The following is a 17,197-nucleotide window of genomic DNA, read 5'->3' as shown; positions in this document are numbered from 1 at the left end:
AGGGACGGCAATGGCTAAGCGCCCTCCGTTTTCAGCGAGGCCCGCGCTTTAGGCAGATGATCTGCTGTGACTTGTCAACTACCTAGAAAAGGACAGAAATTTCTTACAAAGTCGGTCCTGTTTTCTTCAAACATAGAGCGGGCCGCCTTCATAAAGTCATTCATACGTCTTCAGGTGGATTGAGGGTACAAGAAATAACCCCAGGTTTACACAAAAACCAGGAGATTTGTAACTATTAATTTGCTTTATTTAGGCTTTTCTCCACTAAAGCAAGAGTCAAGCATTATGAAAACAGTAAATGGATAGGTTCCATGTGTAACAGTAGCGTTGCGGCCAATTCGTGAAAATTTTCCGATAGAAGGAATCAGTAAGACATCGGGTGGATCACGCAAGTTCACAAACCTAAGTCTTACACTTCTAGTCATCTAAACGCGAGATGACGACCAAAATCCCCAAAACTTCCAGTTCCTGTCCAGAAATTGGTACTTAGATTGCCCGTTACTAACATAAGATAGGAATACGCGCATTGCTACAGACTGGTTTATTCTGGCAACATTATTTGAGAGCGATAAATATCTAAAAATCATTTAGGCACAAAAGCTGATTAGACTGTCTTTGCCAAAATATTACCATTTTTTAAATTTATTTACATGAATAGTTTCTCGCCGTGCTCAAGAATATTTCACTTATACAATATCGGCTAGCATTATTGTGCGAGGAACGGAAAACCACGACCATACGCAGGTTGTTGCAAGACCATCCCACGCATGAATGAAGAGGTTGCTAGCGTGAGCTGGATTTGAACTCAAAGTGAGAGGCTAGTGGTTTATTGTTCTGCACGCACGCTAACCACGGAGGCCAATTTAGGGCCAATTATGGTCCTTAGCAGAAAAATCTCAGGGTATATTCAACGTACAACTTATTTAATAATGAATTAAATATTAATTCCTGTCGTACGTGGAAAGGCCTGCAGCAACCTACAAATTTTCGTGAGTTCCCACCCTTCCAAACTCTGGGCTCCTCTCCATCTCCTCCCACCATAATGCTAGTTGTACATGTGCAATATCCTTGAGTACAGCGTAAAACACCAATCAGGTAAATAAATAAATAAATAAATAAATAACTTAAAAATTAGGTACAGCCTTACAGATGCCTTTCAAAGACAACCTTTATTCCTTACTTAAATTATTTCCTTAACAGAAAAGTAATTCTATGAAACCCAGTTTAATCTGTCAACACGAAAGAGACCTTTCCCTCACAAATATCCGTCATATGTGCATTGGAAGAGAAGTGTGAAAGATAAGGCTAAAAAGCAGGAGGTTTAACAGGTATTCGTGGGTGGACTAATACGCAGAAACTGTAACGCCCCTCAAAGCCGCTCTACTTCTCAAGTGTCCCTTTTCAGGTTGCTCAAAAGGGGCAAGAAGTAATTATAATTGGGTTTAAATTCAGTTTTCCAAAAGAGATTAACTCGAAATTTATTGTGAAATGTCAGGAAAGGAATGGTGCTTAAATAAATGTACTTGTCGTAAAATCCATTAAGACCGAGCCTGGTATAACAGAACTGATAATACACACAACACTGTAATAGCACAGGTACGAGCCCGCCATAACAGCACTGATAATACACACAACACTGTCATAGCACAGGTACGAGCCCGCCATAACAGCACTGATAATACACACAACACTGTCATAGCACAGGTACGAGCCTGCCATAACAGCACTGATAATAGAAACAACACTGTCATAGCACAGGTACGAGCCTGCCATAACAGCACTGATAATACAAACATGGTGATAGCACAGGTACGAGCCCGCCATAACAGCACTGATAATACACACAACACTGTCATAGCACAGGTACGAGCCCGCCATAACAGCACTGATAATACAAACAACACTGTCATAGCACAGGTACGAGCCTGTCATAACAGCGCTTATAATACAAGCATCACAACATTGTGATAGCACAGGCACGAGCCTGCCATGACAGCACTTATAATACAAACAACACTGTAATAGCACAGGTGCAAGCCCGCCATAACAGTACTGATAATACAAACAACACTGTCATAGCACAGGTACGAGCCTGCCATAACAGCACTGATAATACAAACAACACTGTAATAGCTAAGGTACAAGCCCGCCATAACAGCACAAACAAAAAACTGTAATAGCACAGGCACGAGCCTGTCATAACAGCACCGATAAAACACACAACAATATAATAACACAGGTACGAGATTGCCATAACAGCACTGATAATACAAACATGGTGATAGCATAGGCACGAGCCTGCAATAACAGCACTGATAATACACTCAACACTGCGATGGCACAGGTACGAGCCTGTCATAACAGCACTGATAATACAAATAACACTGTGATCGCACAGGTAAGAGCCTGAAATAACAACACTGCTAAAACACACAAAACTGTGATAGCACATATACGAGTCTGATATAACAGCACTGATAAGACAAATAACACTGTGATCGCACAGGTAAGAACCTGAAATAACAGCACTGCTAATACAAACAATACTGTGATAACACAGGTACAAGCATGCCATAACAGCACTAATAATACACACAAAAACTGTAATACCACAGGTACGAGCCTGCCATAACAGTGCTGATAACACAAATAACACTGTGATAGCACAGGTGCGAGCCTGTCATAACAGTATTGATAATACAAACAACACTGTCATAGCACAGGTAAAAGCTTGCCAAAACCGCACCGATACAACACACAACAGTATAATAACACAGGCATGAGCCTGCAATATCAGCACTGATAATACACAGAACACTGTGATAGCACAGGTACGAACCTGCAGTAACAGCACTGATAATACAAACAACTCAGTCATAGCACAGGTACGAGCCTGCCATAACAGCACTGATAATACAAACAACACTGTCATAGCACAGGTACGAGCCTGCCATAACAGCACTGATAATACAAACAACACTGTCATAGCACAGGTACGAGCCTGCCATGACAGCACTGAGAATACACACAACAGTGTGATAGCACAGGTACGAGCCTGTCTTAACAGTACTGATAATACACAGATCACTGGAATAACACAGGTACGAGCTTACCATAACAGCACTGATACATATGTAATACACACAACAGTATAATAACACAGGTACGAGCCTGCTATAACAGCACTGATAACAAACACAGCAGTATAATGACACAGGTTCGAGTCTGCCATAACAGCACTAATAATACACACAACATTGTGATAACTAGGACCATCTCTTGTTTTCCAGGAACAATTTCCCTTTAGCCACACCCGTTAATATAATCGTCTGTTAAAGCCAGTTCGATGGAATACATTACTGCCACACTTACAATATAAAGCTCACTTTTCTTCCGGTAAGTAGGATAAGGGCTTTGACCTAGAAAGTTCACAGGGTTCTGGCGAAGTACATGCATGGACGAGAAATGTACGAGATTTCCAGAAACTCATTATTATTATACGACTGAAATGCATGGTAAAAAGCGTCAGGTTGCTTTGAGCTTGAGAGCTAACAGTTTTCCTAAATGCTGAAACTAACGGCATATTACGGCGGAAAAACAAAGCAGAGACAGGCAATATGATACTTGACGTTAAACCTCTGTTTCATGACGGTTGAAAAATGAATTTCGCACTTTCTACTGTGTCCTGGAGCTTTGGTGATAATGCGCAGTAGATGAAGCTCGAGGTGCCGCATGCTTGTCCAGTACCTTTAGCCTTCCATCAATATATCCTACAAATCGGGGTGTCACTTGTGGGATTGTTCGTGAATAACTTGACAAAGGATGAAGGTTTACCCTGGGTTTCCTCCAGTCCATTGTATCTGTATACAATACAGAAACATCCCAAAATTGCTGTGCCTGTGAGTTCAAGTCCAGCTCCAGCTGGCTTCCTCTCCGGAAGATCTCTCTATTCAGGACGACCAACTGTATGCGTTGGGCAGAAAAATGCCCATGGCCAAAAACATGACAAAAAGTGGGCACAATTCAAAAAAATGGATTCTTCTTTTAGACCTATTGACTGTTTGGAAAAGTATACTATTTGCTGTGGAATAGAGCCGGTGTCGGTAAAAGATCGACAGTTTCCTTTTGTTTTGTTTATTCATTTATGATTGCTGTCCAATGCCAAATTAGCCTTTCGTGCCCACTTATAATGCATATGTATTCACGGTGCCTTCAGGTAGGCTGGGCTTGAAGATATTCTCACATAGCTGTACGGTAATCAATGTTTACTAAATGCCTGTCAGATAATCAGATAACCACAGGTACGAGCCTGCCATAACAACACTGATAATACAAACAACACTGTGATAGCACACGTACGAGGTACGTATGATGTATATCTATCCACGGTGTCTTCAGCTAGTCTTGTCTTGGCGATATTCTCAGTCAGTTGTACTGTAACCAATGTTCGGTAAATCAATAAATCACTGGGTCAGTCAGTCAATCAACCAGCCCATTGCCTTCAACGACCCACAGACAAATCAGTAAAGCTATATGTCCGTTGACTTACTGACGCGCCGTGTCATTTTAGAGCGACATAGCTGGTATCCGCAGGAGTGTATATGCCTAGATAACTGCCCTGGTTCCAGTCCATTGACAAAGGCTTGTTTTTTTTTAATGATCAACAGTTCGTCTACAGTGCACGCTCCCTAAATGGCAAAGAGGGCAGGACCCTCGATCACCATCACAGAGCTGACTCTCGAGCATTTCTCGGTCTGTATTAGATAGTCTGACCCAACCTATTCTGCCGGTGATAAAGAGCACAAGCACCACTACAGCTTCATCCATAAATCTACTTTCCGGGCTTACGGTACAGTCTTCATTAAACACACGTCCTTGTGCTCATCGGAGTTGGATATTGACAAGGTTGAACTGAAGTCGTGGCTGCTCGATGTTGTTGGGATATGGCAGTGGATTAGGTGAAGCTGGATGTGTTCTTATGTCTCAGCAAAGGCCAGATGCAACTTGAAAACACAATTGTGAATGATACATGCAGTCCTGAGCAAACTTTGTCACAGAGAACATGTGGCTGCCAGCTAAAGATATCAATGAATTTATCACCACTTGAATCTGATTTATGTTCCGATTTTAGCCCTAAGGACAGAGTTATTTGTTGCAGGCGAATTTAACAAGTTGTAAAATTGATGTCAATTAATTGGTGCCAATTAATTAACTAATCCTTTAATCCATCTCTCAATAAAATAAATGAAATAATCTAAATGACTGAAATTCAACACTATTCTCACCGCTGTAAGAAAACTCAAACTGTTAATTTTCAATGATTCCCTAATACAAAACAGCTTTCGACCAGTTTTAATTCTACTTTATCTGTAATCGTCTTGCGCGAGTTAAAATTACCGTTACTCATTGGCAATTCACAATTCTCGAGGCATGTTTGACGTTTTACGAAGGGTAACTGCTCAAATTGTCTTGTACTCTGAGAATATGGTCATATGGAAAATTAGAGATATTTCAAGAAAGGTGGACAGGTAAACAATGTTTTGTTTTTGATTGTGTGTGAATTTTAATGATACGCACAAAGAATGAGTTTGAATATTGCTTCAACATCATGGACATTTCTTATTTGTGAGTAAGAGTGCTTATGGTTACATATTTTGTATACTTACGACTGACTTATGTCTTACCCGTGCCATTTTCTTTCCTAGGTTGACTAGATATGGGGTCTGTTAGGCATTCACTTGAAATATGCATGTATGCATTGTACTTGACAATTTTTCAGTCATATGGGAACGATAAGTGATTAGTTGTGTGTATATATACTGTGTGTTCTCGTGGCAAGGCGAGTCTTTGTGGCCAAAGCGCTGTTTTTGAAAACCTCATGCATGACATTCCAGCCAGCCGCATTATAGTGACACCGGGCCAACCAGTCATGTTTCCTTGCTCTAACTACTCAGTGCTAAGAACCAAGCGAGGCAGCAACATGTAACCATGTAGCCGTTAACCGGTAGCCAACCGAAACGGCTCGCTTGAAATAATTGTGACAAACATATTAAGTGGAAAGAAAGCGGAAAATGTTAAAATCAAGAGAAATAAGTAACGACAAATTGTACGCATGTCTTGTTTGTGAGTGGAATCAATGAATAAGTGGCTCTAACATTAGAGATTTTATGTCTGACTAGAGAAAATTTGAGAGGAAATGCATTATGGTTTGTTTTCATACATTATATGACAATTTATCACACCTGAAAAGAACAGGTACATGTAAACTGTTTTGCAGAAAGAATTTCTTTTTGGACTGTAATTATATTTTTAAGTTCTTCAGTGTAAATGTCGAGCCTTTTTTCGAAGAATTCTCGCAGGCAAAGACAAAACGTAATGAATGTCTTTCTGGTGAACATTTTATATCCGAGAAACTATAAAAAAATAATTGAGCCACTTGCGCCATTACCTTTTCCTGATATTGATGAGTTATTTGTGGGAAAATATTTGTTCTTGGGCTATCACCCAAGTAGTTAGCTTAATAAAAGAACGGAGGACATTGCTGGTAGAGTCATGTTGGCCGTCAGTCCCTTTTACAAGGCAAGGCAGGTATTGTGGTGTCGTGAAGAATATTGACCAACGCGACAGTGATCAGTTTTATGGAGGGGAGAAACAGAATCCGCCAGAAATAAACGACCTACCCAAGGAACCTGACAAAACTTGGCGTAAAGTGAACGACAGTTGGATTCATATTGGTCACCTGAAGACCTTAGGGCCTGATAACCTTAGGGTCTGATAACCTTAGGGTCTGATGACCTTAGGGCCTGATAACCTTAGGGTCTGATAACCTTAGGGCCTGATAACCTTAGGGTCTGATAACCTTAGGGTCTGATGACCTTAGGGCCTGATAACCTTAGGGCCTGATAACCTTAGGGCCTGATAACCTTAGGGCCTGATGACCTTAGGGTCTGATAACCTTAGGGTCTGATGACCTTAGGGTCTGATAACCTTAGGGCCTGATAACCTTAGGGCCTGATAACCTTAGGGCCTGATAACCTTAGGGCCTGATAACCTTAGGGTCTGATGACCTTAGGGCCTGATAACCTTAGGGTCTGATAACCTTAGGGTCTGATGACCTTAGGGCCTGATAACCTCAGGGCCTGATAACCTTAGGGCCTGATAACCTTAGGGCCTGATAACCTTAGGGCCTGATGACCTTAGGGTCTGATGACCTTAGGGTCTGATAACCTTAGGGCCTGATAACCTTAGGGCCTGATAACCTTAGGGTCTGATGACCTTAGGGCCTGATAGCCTTAGGGCCTGATGACCTTAGGGCCTGATAACCTTAGGGCCTGATAACCTTAAGGCCTGATAACCTTAGGGCCTGATGACCTTAGGGCCTGATAACCTTAGGGCCTGATAACCTTAGGGTCTGATAACCTTAGGGCCTGATAACCTTAGGGCCTGATAACCTTAGGGCCTGATGACCTTAGGGTCTGATGACTGCAAAGAGACCGGCGTTTCGAGTCGAGTTAACCACGGAGATCTTAGCTGTAACTTTATGTCAGGACTTTCTCCAGAAACCTAGAGAAGCGCTGTCACCTGATTATCATATTGTACCTAAATATTTATGCTTATAACTTCCCATAAACAAGGGAAAAAGTAGACACAAACGTCTTTAAAGGGATTAAAACCAGAAGTAACAGTATGGTCTCCTTCTTTCAGCCTGCCGCTTATATTCAGCTATCTGTAAAATCACTGATACTAGCTACATATGTTTTATTTTGTCCCAAAATGTTGAACACCCTGGTTATTGCAAGGAAAATGCAGTTATATACATAATAGTTTTCTGATCTATTATGGAAGTGGGTTAAGGCCAGCATGGGACTATCGTTCCATCACCCGACGAAGCGATGAGAAAATGGAACGAAGCAATGACGCGAAACTCCGCAGCGGTGACAGGGCAGTGTTTTTCCCCCAACAAAATGGCTTTTAAAGATGCTATACCGGAGATATTTGGGCAAAAATTCCATATTCGCTAATCAAATCAAATTTTCTGTATTTACCAGGAATGGCCATTTATTATTATTGCCATTTACACTCCTATCTGTACTATCTACACTGTGAAAAAGAGTCTTAATTCTCAAACAGTGACAATAAGATCCCCTTGTAAAATTTAGGTTATTACCGATTTTGGATGATACATATCCACTGGCGATCTTGATATTTTGTTAAAGGTAATTGTTTGGGCTATTCTAAACTAAGGACAAAAATTCGAATGGATTCTCGTTGATCCGTTTGTTGCCAAAAATCTCCAGTATGGCCTCTTTAAATGTATAATAAAACAAGGCTTCATTTATTATACAATAAATCTAATTTTCCTATCCAGGGGTCACTTTCAGAAAATTTCGTAAATCAGCTCTTCGTAACGTTTTTTCGTGAATGACGTAGAGTTATGGCATTATAAGTCAGACAACGTCTTTTACGAAATAAGTTACGAGAAATGTGACTTGCGAAATTTTGTAAAAATGGCTGTATGCTTATAAACGCATAAACTCGGTGCGTTGAGGACAAACATTTAACACCAATATAAATAAATTAAGTAGTTAAAGCCGACGTCGTCTTTTGCCCATTTGTATGAAACGTCTCTTTCGACCGACGGGAATATCTTTAACCAATGTGTTCGCCTCGCTCCACAACGAAGACTCGGAGAACTCTGTAGGGCATGGCCCGGGTGTATGGGGCATGGTAGTCACACTATAGTCGGGGATGTGGAGAAAAATAGTCATTTGTCAGATACAGTTATGCCGCTGTGCAAATTTTATACGGATAGATAGCGTCAGGTAATGTTTCAGTTTGCTTTTACGTCTATTAAGACCGTCTCTTTTAGGATATAATTTTTAGCGTATCGAGCACAAGATCGCGTTTGCGTGTCTCTCTCTGTAGCTCTTGGTGAGCTTCTATCAGAAAGCAGGCATATTTGTCTGCTGCCATTCTATGGCTTGCAATTTTATCTCTGTTTTTATATGCATCGCATTACTGACAGCACGATTTTGTCAGTTTTTGAACCTCGTATTTTATGGCTATTATTTGTCTCCTGATATAATTTCTTTAAGCACATTGCCATGCCCGCGCTTCTTCTCTAACATCGTCTCATGTAAGTGAACTTTGCCGTGACAGCATCACTGCTTGTCTTGTTGACACGGGCAGGCGGTTTGCTATAACCCTCCTTCCCTCCTTCACTCAGACCAGGTGCGTAAGAATTACGACCCTGACTGGCACGGGACGACAATTCAAATTATGACCAAGTCTAGGCTCTGGGACGTAATAATTATGCGCATACGTGGTGTACGGTGCGAGACATTAGCATCCACGCAAAGAATGTATTGAACGGATTAAACTACTATCGGTGTGAACTACTCAAAATCCATCCTTTGAATTCGTAATACATTACCTCGATTTACGCCAGCAGGAGAGATTGATGTGGATAGCATGGTGCGCAATGATATTTTCCAGTGCAACTATATCCGACCGGTTCCGAGTGAATGACCTTTTCCCCAAGACACCTTGAATTCACTGTAAAACTAGATAAAGCTAGGCCCTCGAAGGACAGGTACATGTGTTTCCACATACTACAAGGAAAAATATTTAACATGACATTGTTCGTTACAACCAAACCCATAAGAGTAACCAGAAGTCAAAGATCCATTTTTGAAAGTTTACTGTGAGAGGAGGAGTACAGCACAGGACCTACATGTTTTTCATGAAAACAAACATAACAGATGTACGTACATGTATAAGATACAATAGGTCATCAGACAAACTAGTCTACATGCAGGAACGCTACCTATGTTGAAACAACAGGTGTTATATTTTTTAAAAAGTTTGAATGAACAGCATATATGTATGCAGTCGTTTCTGCATACACATGTCCGCTAAACTTATAGTTCACACGCTGAATGTAACAAATATATCCCCAAACACTTCGATATCGACTTCAAGTTATGTAAAATCGAATCAGTTTAAGGTCGAACGGAGGACTACAGATCAAATCATAGTTTGTGCACAGTTTCCAGAAATACAAGAAATTTTTTTTCCTGTCAACCTCATTAAAATTGCTGTGCAGTACATAAAATGACATCTGCTGGAGATATTTGTTAATAACGTATATATTACATGTACTCTAACAATTACTACACTCCCACAGCACTAGAAAAAATTGAGAACAAACCGTGTCTCATTTTGACATATCTTTAAATGTGTTACGTTTGGGTAATAAAATTAATGATGAATATTTCAAGGTCGTGTGCCAAGTTATATTACAATAACACCCTGCCACCACATTCACAAAATATTACATATTTCAGCATATCCTAGTGGTGTGCATAGGTGAGCGTAATTCTGCGATTCATGCAGGCCATGCTTATGTCACGTCAGTGAAATGCGCCGAGCTAATATCTTATTCTCGTAAGATGAAACAGATACCAAACATTCTCATTTCTGTAAGGAAAACGGGAATACATTGATATTCTACCTAAGACACGAATTGCTAAAATTGTGTGGTATAATTTGATGCCATAATTGGTTTACTGTTTCTACCATTAAGAAGTTTAACACGTCCATACCATGTAATGAGTAAATAATGGGGATCTGAAAGGCGGAGGGCAAAACAACTTATCTCATCCCATGACTAGAGTTCACTCGTAAATTTCAATCTTGTTTACATTTCTGCTAGGAATAAGGTTAACTCATTGACCCGGTATGGTGATAGGCATCCAGGGAGGCGATCAGCTTTCAGATGACCTTCCTGTTCACATCAGAAAAATGGTCATACAAAAACAACTGTATAGTTAAAATGAAACATTTAACATTTATGTTATTATGATTGTGTATTTGTTTTTGTGAGAAACAATGTCACATGTACAGCTTCGCAAAATGTCTCCTCCTAATTAAGTACGCTGCGATGTATTAATATTAATCAGACTTCTTTTTCTTGAAGTCTATTGACTCAGCAGGCAAAACATCGAAGAAAGCAATTCAAAAGTAATTCATACACTTCTGTAAAGATATCCAGATTTCGCGTGCAAGCATCGAGGTGTCCCTTGACGTGTATGTCAACGATCAAAGGTTGAAAAAGGGAGAAACAGAATCCGCCAGAAATAAACGACCTACCCAAGGAACCTGACAAAACTTGGCGTAAAGTGAACGACAGTTGGATTCATATTGGTCACCTGAAGACCTTAGGGCCTGATAACCTTAGGGTCTGATAACCTTAGGGTCTGATGACCTTAGGGCCTGATAACCTTAGGGTCTGATAACCTTAGGGCCTGATAACCTTAGGGTCTGATAACCTTAGGGTCTGATGACCTTAGGGCCTGATAACCTTAGGGCCTGATAACCTTAGGGCCTGATAACCTTAGGGCCTGATGACCTTAGGGTCTGATAACCTTAGGGTCTGATGACCTTAGGGTCTGATAACCTTAGGGCCTGATAACCTTAGGGCCTGATAACCTTAGGGCCTGATAACCTTAGGGCCTGATAACCTTAGGGCCTGATAACCTTAGGGTCTGATGACCTTAGGGCCTGATAACCTTAGGGTCTGATAACCTTAGGGTCTGATGACCTTAGGGCCTGATAACCTCAGGGCCTGATAACCTTAGGGCCTGATAACCTTAGGGCCTGATAACCTTAGGGTCTGATGACCTTAGGGTCTGATAACCTTAGGGCCTGATAACCTTAGGGCCTGATAACCTTAGGGTCTGATGACCTTAGGGCCTGATAGCCTTAGGGCCTGATGACCTTAGGGCCTGATAACCTTAGGGCCTGATAACCTTAAGGCCTGATAACCTTAGGGCCTGATGACCTTAGGGCCTGATAACCTTAGGGCCTGATAACCTTAGGGTCTGATAACCTTAGGGCCTGATAACCTTAGGGCCTGATAACCTTAGGGCCTGATGACCTTAGGGTCTGATGACTGCAAAGAGACCGGCGTTTCGAGTCGAGTTAACCACGGAGATCTTAGCTGTAACTTTATGTCAGGACTTTCTCCAGAAACCTAGAGAAGCGCTGTCACCTGATTATCATATTGTACCTAAATATTTATGCTTATAACTTCCCATAAACAAGGGAAAAAGTAGACACAAACGTCTTTAAAGGGATTAAAACCAGAAGTAACAGTATGGTCTCCTTCTTTCAGCCTGCCGCTTATATTCAGCTATCTGTAAAATCACTGATACTAGCTACATATGTTTTATTTTGTCCCAAAATGTTGAACACCCTGGTTATTGCAAGGAAAATGCAGTTATATACATAATAGTTTTCTGATTTATTATGGAAGTGGGTTAAGGCCAGCATGGGACTATCGTTCCATCACCCGACGAAGCGATGAGAAAATGGAACGAAGCAATGACGCGAAACTCCGCAGCGGTGACAGGGCAGTGTTTTTCCCCCAACAAAATGGCTTTTAAAGATGCTATACCGGAGATATTTGGGCAAAAATTCCATATTCGCTAATCAAATCAAATTTTCTGTATTTACCAGGAATGGCCATTTATTATTATTGCCATTTACACTCCTATCTGTACTATCTACACTGTGAAAAAGAGTCTTAATTCTCAAACAGTGACAATAAGATCCCCTTGTAAAATTTAGGTTATTACCGATTTTGGATGATACATATCCACTGGCGATCTTGATATTTTGTTAAAGGTAATTGTTTGGGCTATTCTAAACTAAGGACAAAAATTCGAATGGATTCTCGTTGATCCGTTTGTTGCCAAAAATCTCCAGTATGGCCTCTTTAAATGTATAATAAAACAAGGCTTCATTTATTATACAATAAATCTAATTTTCCTATCCAGGGGTCACTTTCAGAAAATTTCGTAAATCAGCTCTTCGTAACGTTTTTTCGTGAATGACGTAGAGTTATGGCATTATAAGTCAGACAACGTCTTTTACGAAATAAGTTACGAGAAATGTGACTTGCGAAATTTTGTAAAAATGGCTGTATGCTTATAAACGCATAAACTCGGTGCGTTGAGGACAAACATTTAACACCAATATAAATAAATTAAGTAGTTAAAGCCGACGTCGTCTTTTGCCCATTTGTATGAAACGTCTCTTTCGACCGACGGGAATATCTTTAACCAATGTGTTCGCCTCGCTCCACAACGAAGACTCGGAGAACTCTGTAGGGCATGGCCCGGGTGTATGGGGCATGGTAGTCACACTATAGTCGGGGATGTGGAGAAAAATAGTCATTTGTCAGATACAGTTATGCCGCTGTGCAAATTTTATACGGATAGATAGCGTCAGGTAATGTTTCAGTTTGCTTTTACGTCTATTAAGACCGTCTCTTTTAGGATATAATTTTTAGCGTATCGAGCACAAGATCGCGTTTGCGTGTCTCTCTCTGTAGCTCTTGGTGAGCTTCTATCAGAAAGCAGGCATATTTGTCTGCTGCCATTCTATGGCTTGCAATTTTATCTCTGTTTTTATATGCATCGCATTACTGACAGCACGATTTTGTCAGTTTTTGAACCTCGTATTTTATGGCTATTATTTGTCTCCTGATATAATTTCTTTAAGCACATTGCCATGCCCGCGCTTCTTCTCTAACATCGTCTCATGTAAGTGAACTTTGCCGTGACAGCATCACTGCTTGTCTTGTTGACACGGGCAGGCGGTTTGCTATAACCCTCCTTCCCTCCTTCACTCAGACCAGGTGCGTAAGAATTACGACCCTGACTGGCACGGGACGACAATTCAAATTATGACCAAGTCTAGGCTCTGGGACGTAATAATTATGCGCATACGTGGTGTACGGCGCGAGACATTAGCATCCACGCAAAGAATGTATTGAACGGATTAAACTACTATCGGTGTGAACTACTCAAAATCCATCCTTTGAATTCGTAATACATTACCTCGATTTACGCCAGCAGGAGAGATTGATGTGGATAGCATGGTGCGCAATGATATTTTCCAGTGCAACTATATCCGACCGGTTCCGAGTGAATGACCTTTTCCCCAAGACACCTTGAATTCACTGTAAAACTAGATAAAGCTAGGCCCTCGAAGGACAGGTACATGTGTTTCCACATACTACAAGGAAAAATATTTAACATGACATTGTTCGTTACAACCAAACCCATAAGAGTAACCAGAAGTCAAAGATCCATTTTTGAAAGTTTACTGTGAGAGGAGGAGTACAGCACAGGACCTACATGTTTTTCATGAAAACAAACATAACAGATGTACGTACATGTATAAGATACAATAGGTCATCAGACAAACTAGTCTACATGCAGGAACGCTACCTATGTTGAAACAACAGGTGTTATATTTTTTAAAAAGTTTGAATGAACAGCATATATGTATGCAGTCGTTTCTGCATACACATGTCCGCTAAACTTATAGTTCACACGCTGAATGTAACAAATATATCCCCAAACACTTCGATATCGACTTCAAGTTATGTAAAATCGAATCAGTTTAAGGTCGAACGGAGGACTACAGATCAAATCATAGTTTGTGCACAGTTTCCAGAAATACAAGAAATTTTTTTTCCTGTCAACCTCATTAAAATTGCTGTGCAGTACATAAAATGACATCTGCTGGAGATATTTGTTAATAACGTATATATTACATGTACTCTAACAATTACTACACTCCTACAGCGCTAGAGAAAATTGAGAACAAACCGTGTCTCATTTTGACATATCTTTAAATGTGTTACGTTTGGGTAATAAAATTAATGATGAATATTTCAAGGTCGTGTGCCAAGTTATATTACAATAACACCCTGCCACCATATTCACAAAATATTACACATTTCAACATATCCTAGTGGTGTGCATAGGTGAGCGTAATTCTGCGATTCATGCAGGCCAGGCTTATGTCACGTCAATGAAATGCGCCGAGCTAATATCTTATTCTCGTAAGATGAAACAGATACCAAACATTCCCATTTCTGTAAGGAAAACGGGAATACATTAATATTCTACCTAAGACAACGAATTGCTAAAATTGTGTGGTATAATTTGATGCCATAATTGGTTTACTGCTTCTACCATTAAGAAGTGTAACACGTCCATACCATGTAATGAGTAAATAATGGGGATCTGAAAGGCGGAGGGCAAAACAACTTATCTCATCCCATGACTAGAGTTCACTCATGGACTCATCGTAAATTTCAATCTTGTTTACATTTCTGCTAGGAATAAGGTTAACTCCGTGACCCGGTATGGTGATAGACATCCAGGGAGGCGATCAGCTTTCAGATGACCTTCCTGTTCACATCAGAAAAATGGTCATACAAAAACAACTGTATAGTTAAAATGAAACATTTAACATTTATGTTATTATGATTGTGTATTTTGTTTTTGTGAGAAACAATGTCACATGTAGAGCTTCGAAAAATGTCTCCTCCTAATTAAGTACGCTGCAATGTATTAATATTAATTAGAGTTCTTTTTCCTGAAGTCAATTGACTCAGGAGGCAAAATATCCAAGAAAGCAATTCCGAAGTCATTCATACACTTCTGCAAAGATATCCAGATTTCGCGTGAAAGCATCGAGGTGTCCCTTGACGTGTATGTCAACGGTCAAAGGTTGAATTATCCACAGTCAAAATAAATTGTGGAGAGCCACAAACAGCAGATAGTGTCTGAGCTTATAACCATCTGCGCAAGTCTAGCAAACCAGCAGCAGACCAGGACGTGGAGTCTCCTCAAAGCGCAGCAGGAGAAGAGCAAGAGTTGGGATCACCTCTTTAGGATGCCGAGGATGAACGTGAGGATGTCATGTTTGTGTATATGAGATTAATCTAACATAGACAAGATTGTCTGTATTCGTCTAATAGATAACATACGGGTAGGCCCTATTAACTGTGGTTAACAGCGTATGAATGTTGTACATCTTTATTAAGGTAATAATAATGTACACATAATGTACACCTATTCACATGGGAGTCATTGATTATTTTTACTTAGGTCCAGTTATGTACCCTGCTCATGTACGTGTGTATTTTGTAAATTCATAATGACGGATATTTTCATGGTTATGGGTGATTTTGTTTCTTGTTTTGCTTTTGAATGGTTTAGTCTAATTTGGTATAGGTCACAACCAGTGTAGTTATAGTATTTGGGGATGCATTACGTATCATTATAATCCATCAGGTGAATTGTGGAGTCAGCCTAATGGTTCTCATTTATACTTGTAAGTCCTGTGTATTTTAAATATAAGACTGCCTATTTGTATGGAAAATATATGAAATGGAGTGAGTGAGTGCTTGGGGTTTAACGTCGTACTCAACAATTTTTCAGTCATATGACGACGAAGGAATCATTAGGGTGCATGCACGTGTAATGTGCCTCCTTGTTGCAGGACGGATTTCCACCGCTCATTTATTTAGTGCTGCATCACTGAGACGACTTACCGAAGGCAAGTAAGCCGCACCGCCCGAGCCATTATACTGATACGGGTCAACCAGTCGTTGCACTATCCCCTTCATGCTGAACGCCAAGCGAGGAAGTTACAACTTCCTCTTTTAAAGTCTTAGGTGTGACTCGACCAAGGATTGATCCTGGATCTACCGGTCCCGATATGAAATGGAAATAACAACTGAACTGATTTGTCGTAGCAAATTATTTTCATCGTCTAGATTTACCAGCTGTACCACTGGACCAATTTTATTTATACAGAAGTGTTAAGAGCATGTACAAACAGATATTTCTTTGTATTTTTCGTCAGGGTTGGTACATTTAGTGTGCTATAATGGATATGTTGTGTTGAACATATACACCAATGGCACCAGAATGGAGCTCGTCGCCATAAAACTACAGCCATCCTCATCATCAGTCTGCACAGAGATTCAGACATTTGCATTCTCCTCATGCCCTAGAATAGCAACCATATACTACACAGCAATGGCAGGACATCTTTGGTTCAGATGGTTCGGATCTGTGTGGTGGTGTTTAATGCAGTGTGGGCTGTTTCACATCTGCTTACTTCTGTTGTTCTGAGATAAGAGTTTCATGTTGAATACTGCACTAGATTATAAGAAAATATTTGAACCTGCTGTCACCGTGATACATTGATTTGGTTTTAAAGTGAATACTTTCCTAAAATTGAAATGCTGTATACAAATTTAATCATGATAATTCCAACATGGTGACAGTGGTGGAGGTGTGAAAATATTCAGAGTGCTAGGTTAAGC

Source organism: Liolophura sinensis, chromosome 13 (genome assembly GCF_032854445.1).
Source record: "Liolophura sinensis isolate JHLJ2023 chromosome 13, CUHK_Ljap_v2, whole genome shotgun sequence".
In the NCBI taxonomy this organism is placed as follows: domain Eukaryota; kingdom Metazoa; phylum Mollusca; class Polyplacophora; order Chitonida; family Chitonidae; genus Liolophura; species Liolophura sinensis.
This window is presented reverse-complemented; position numbering follows the sequence as displayed.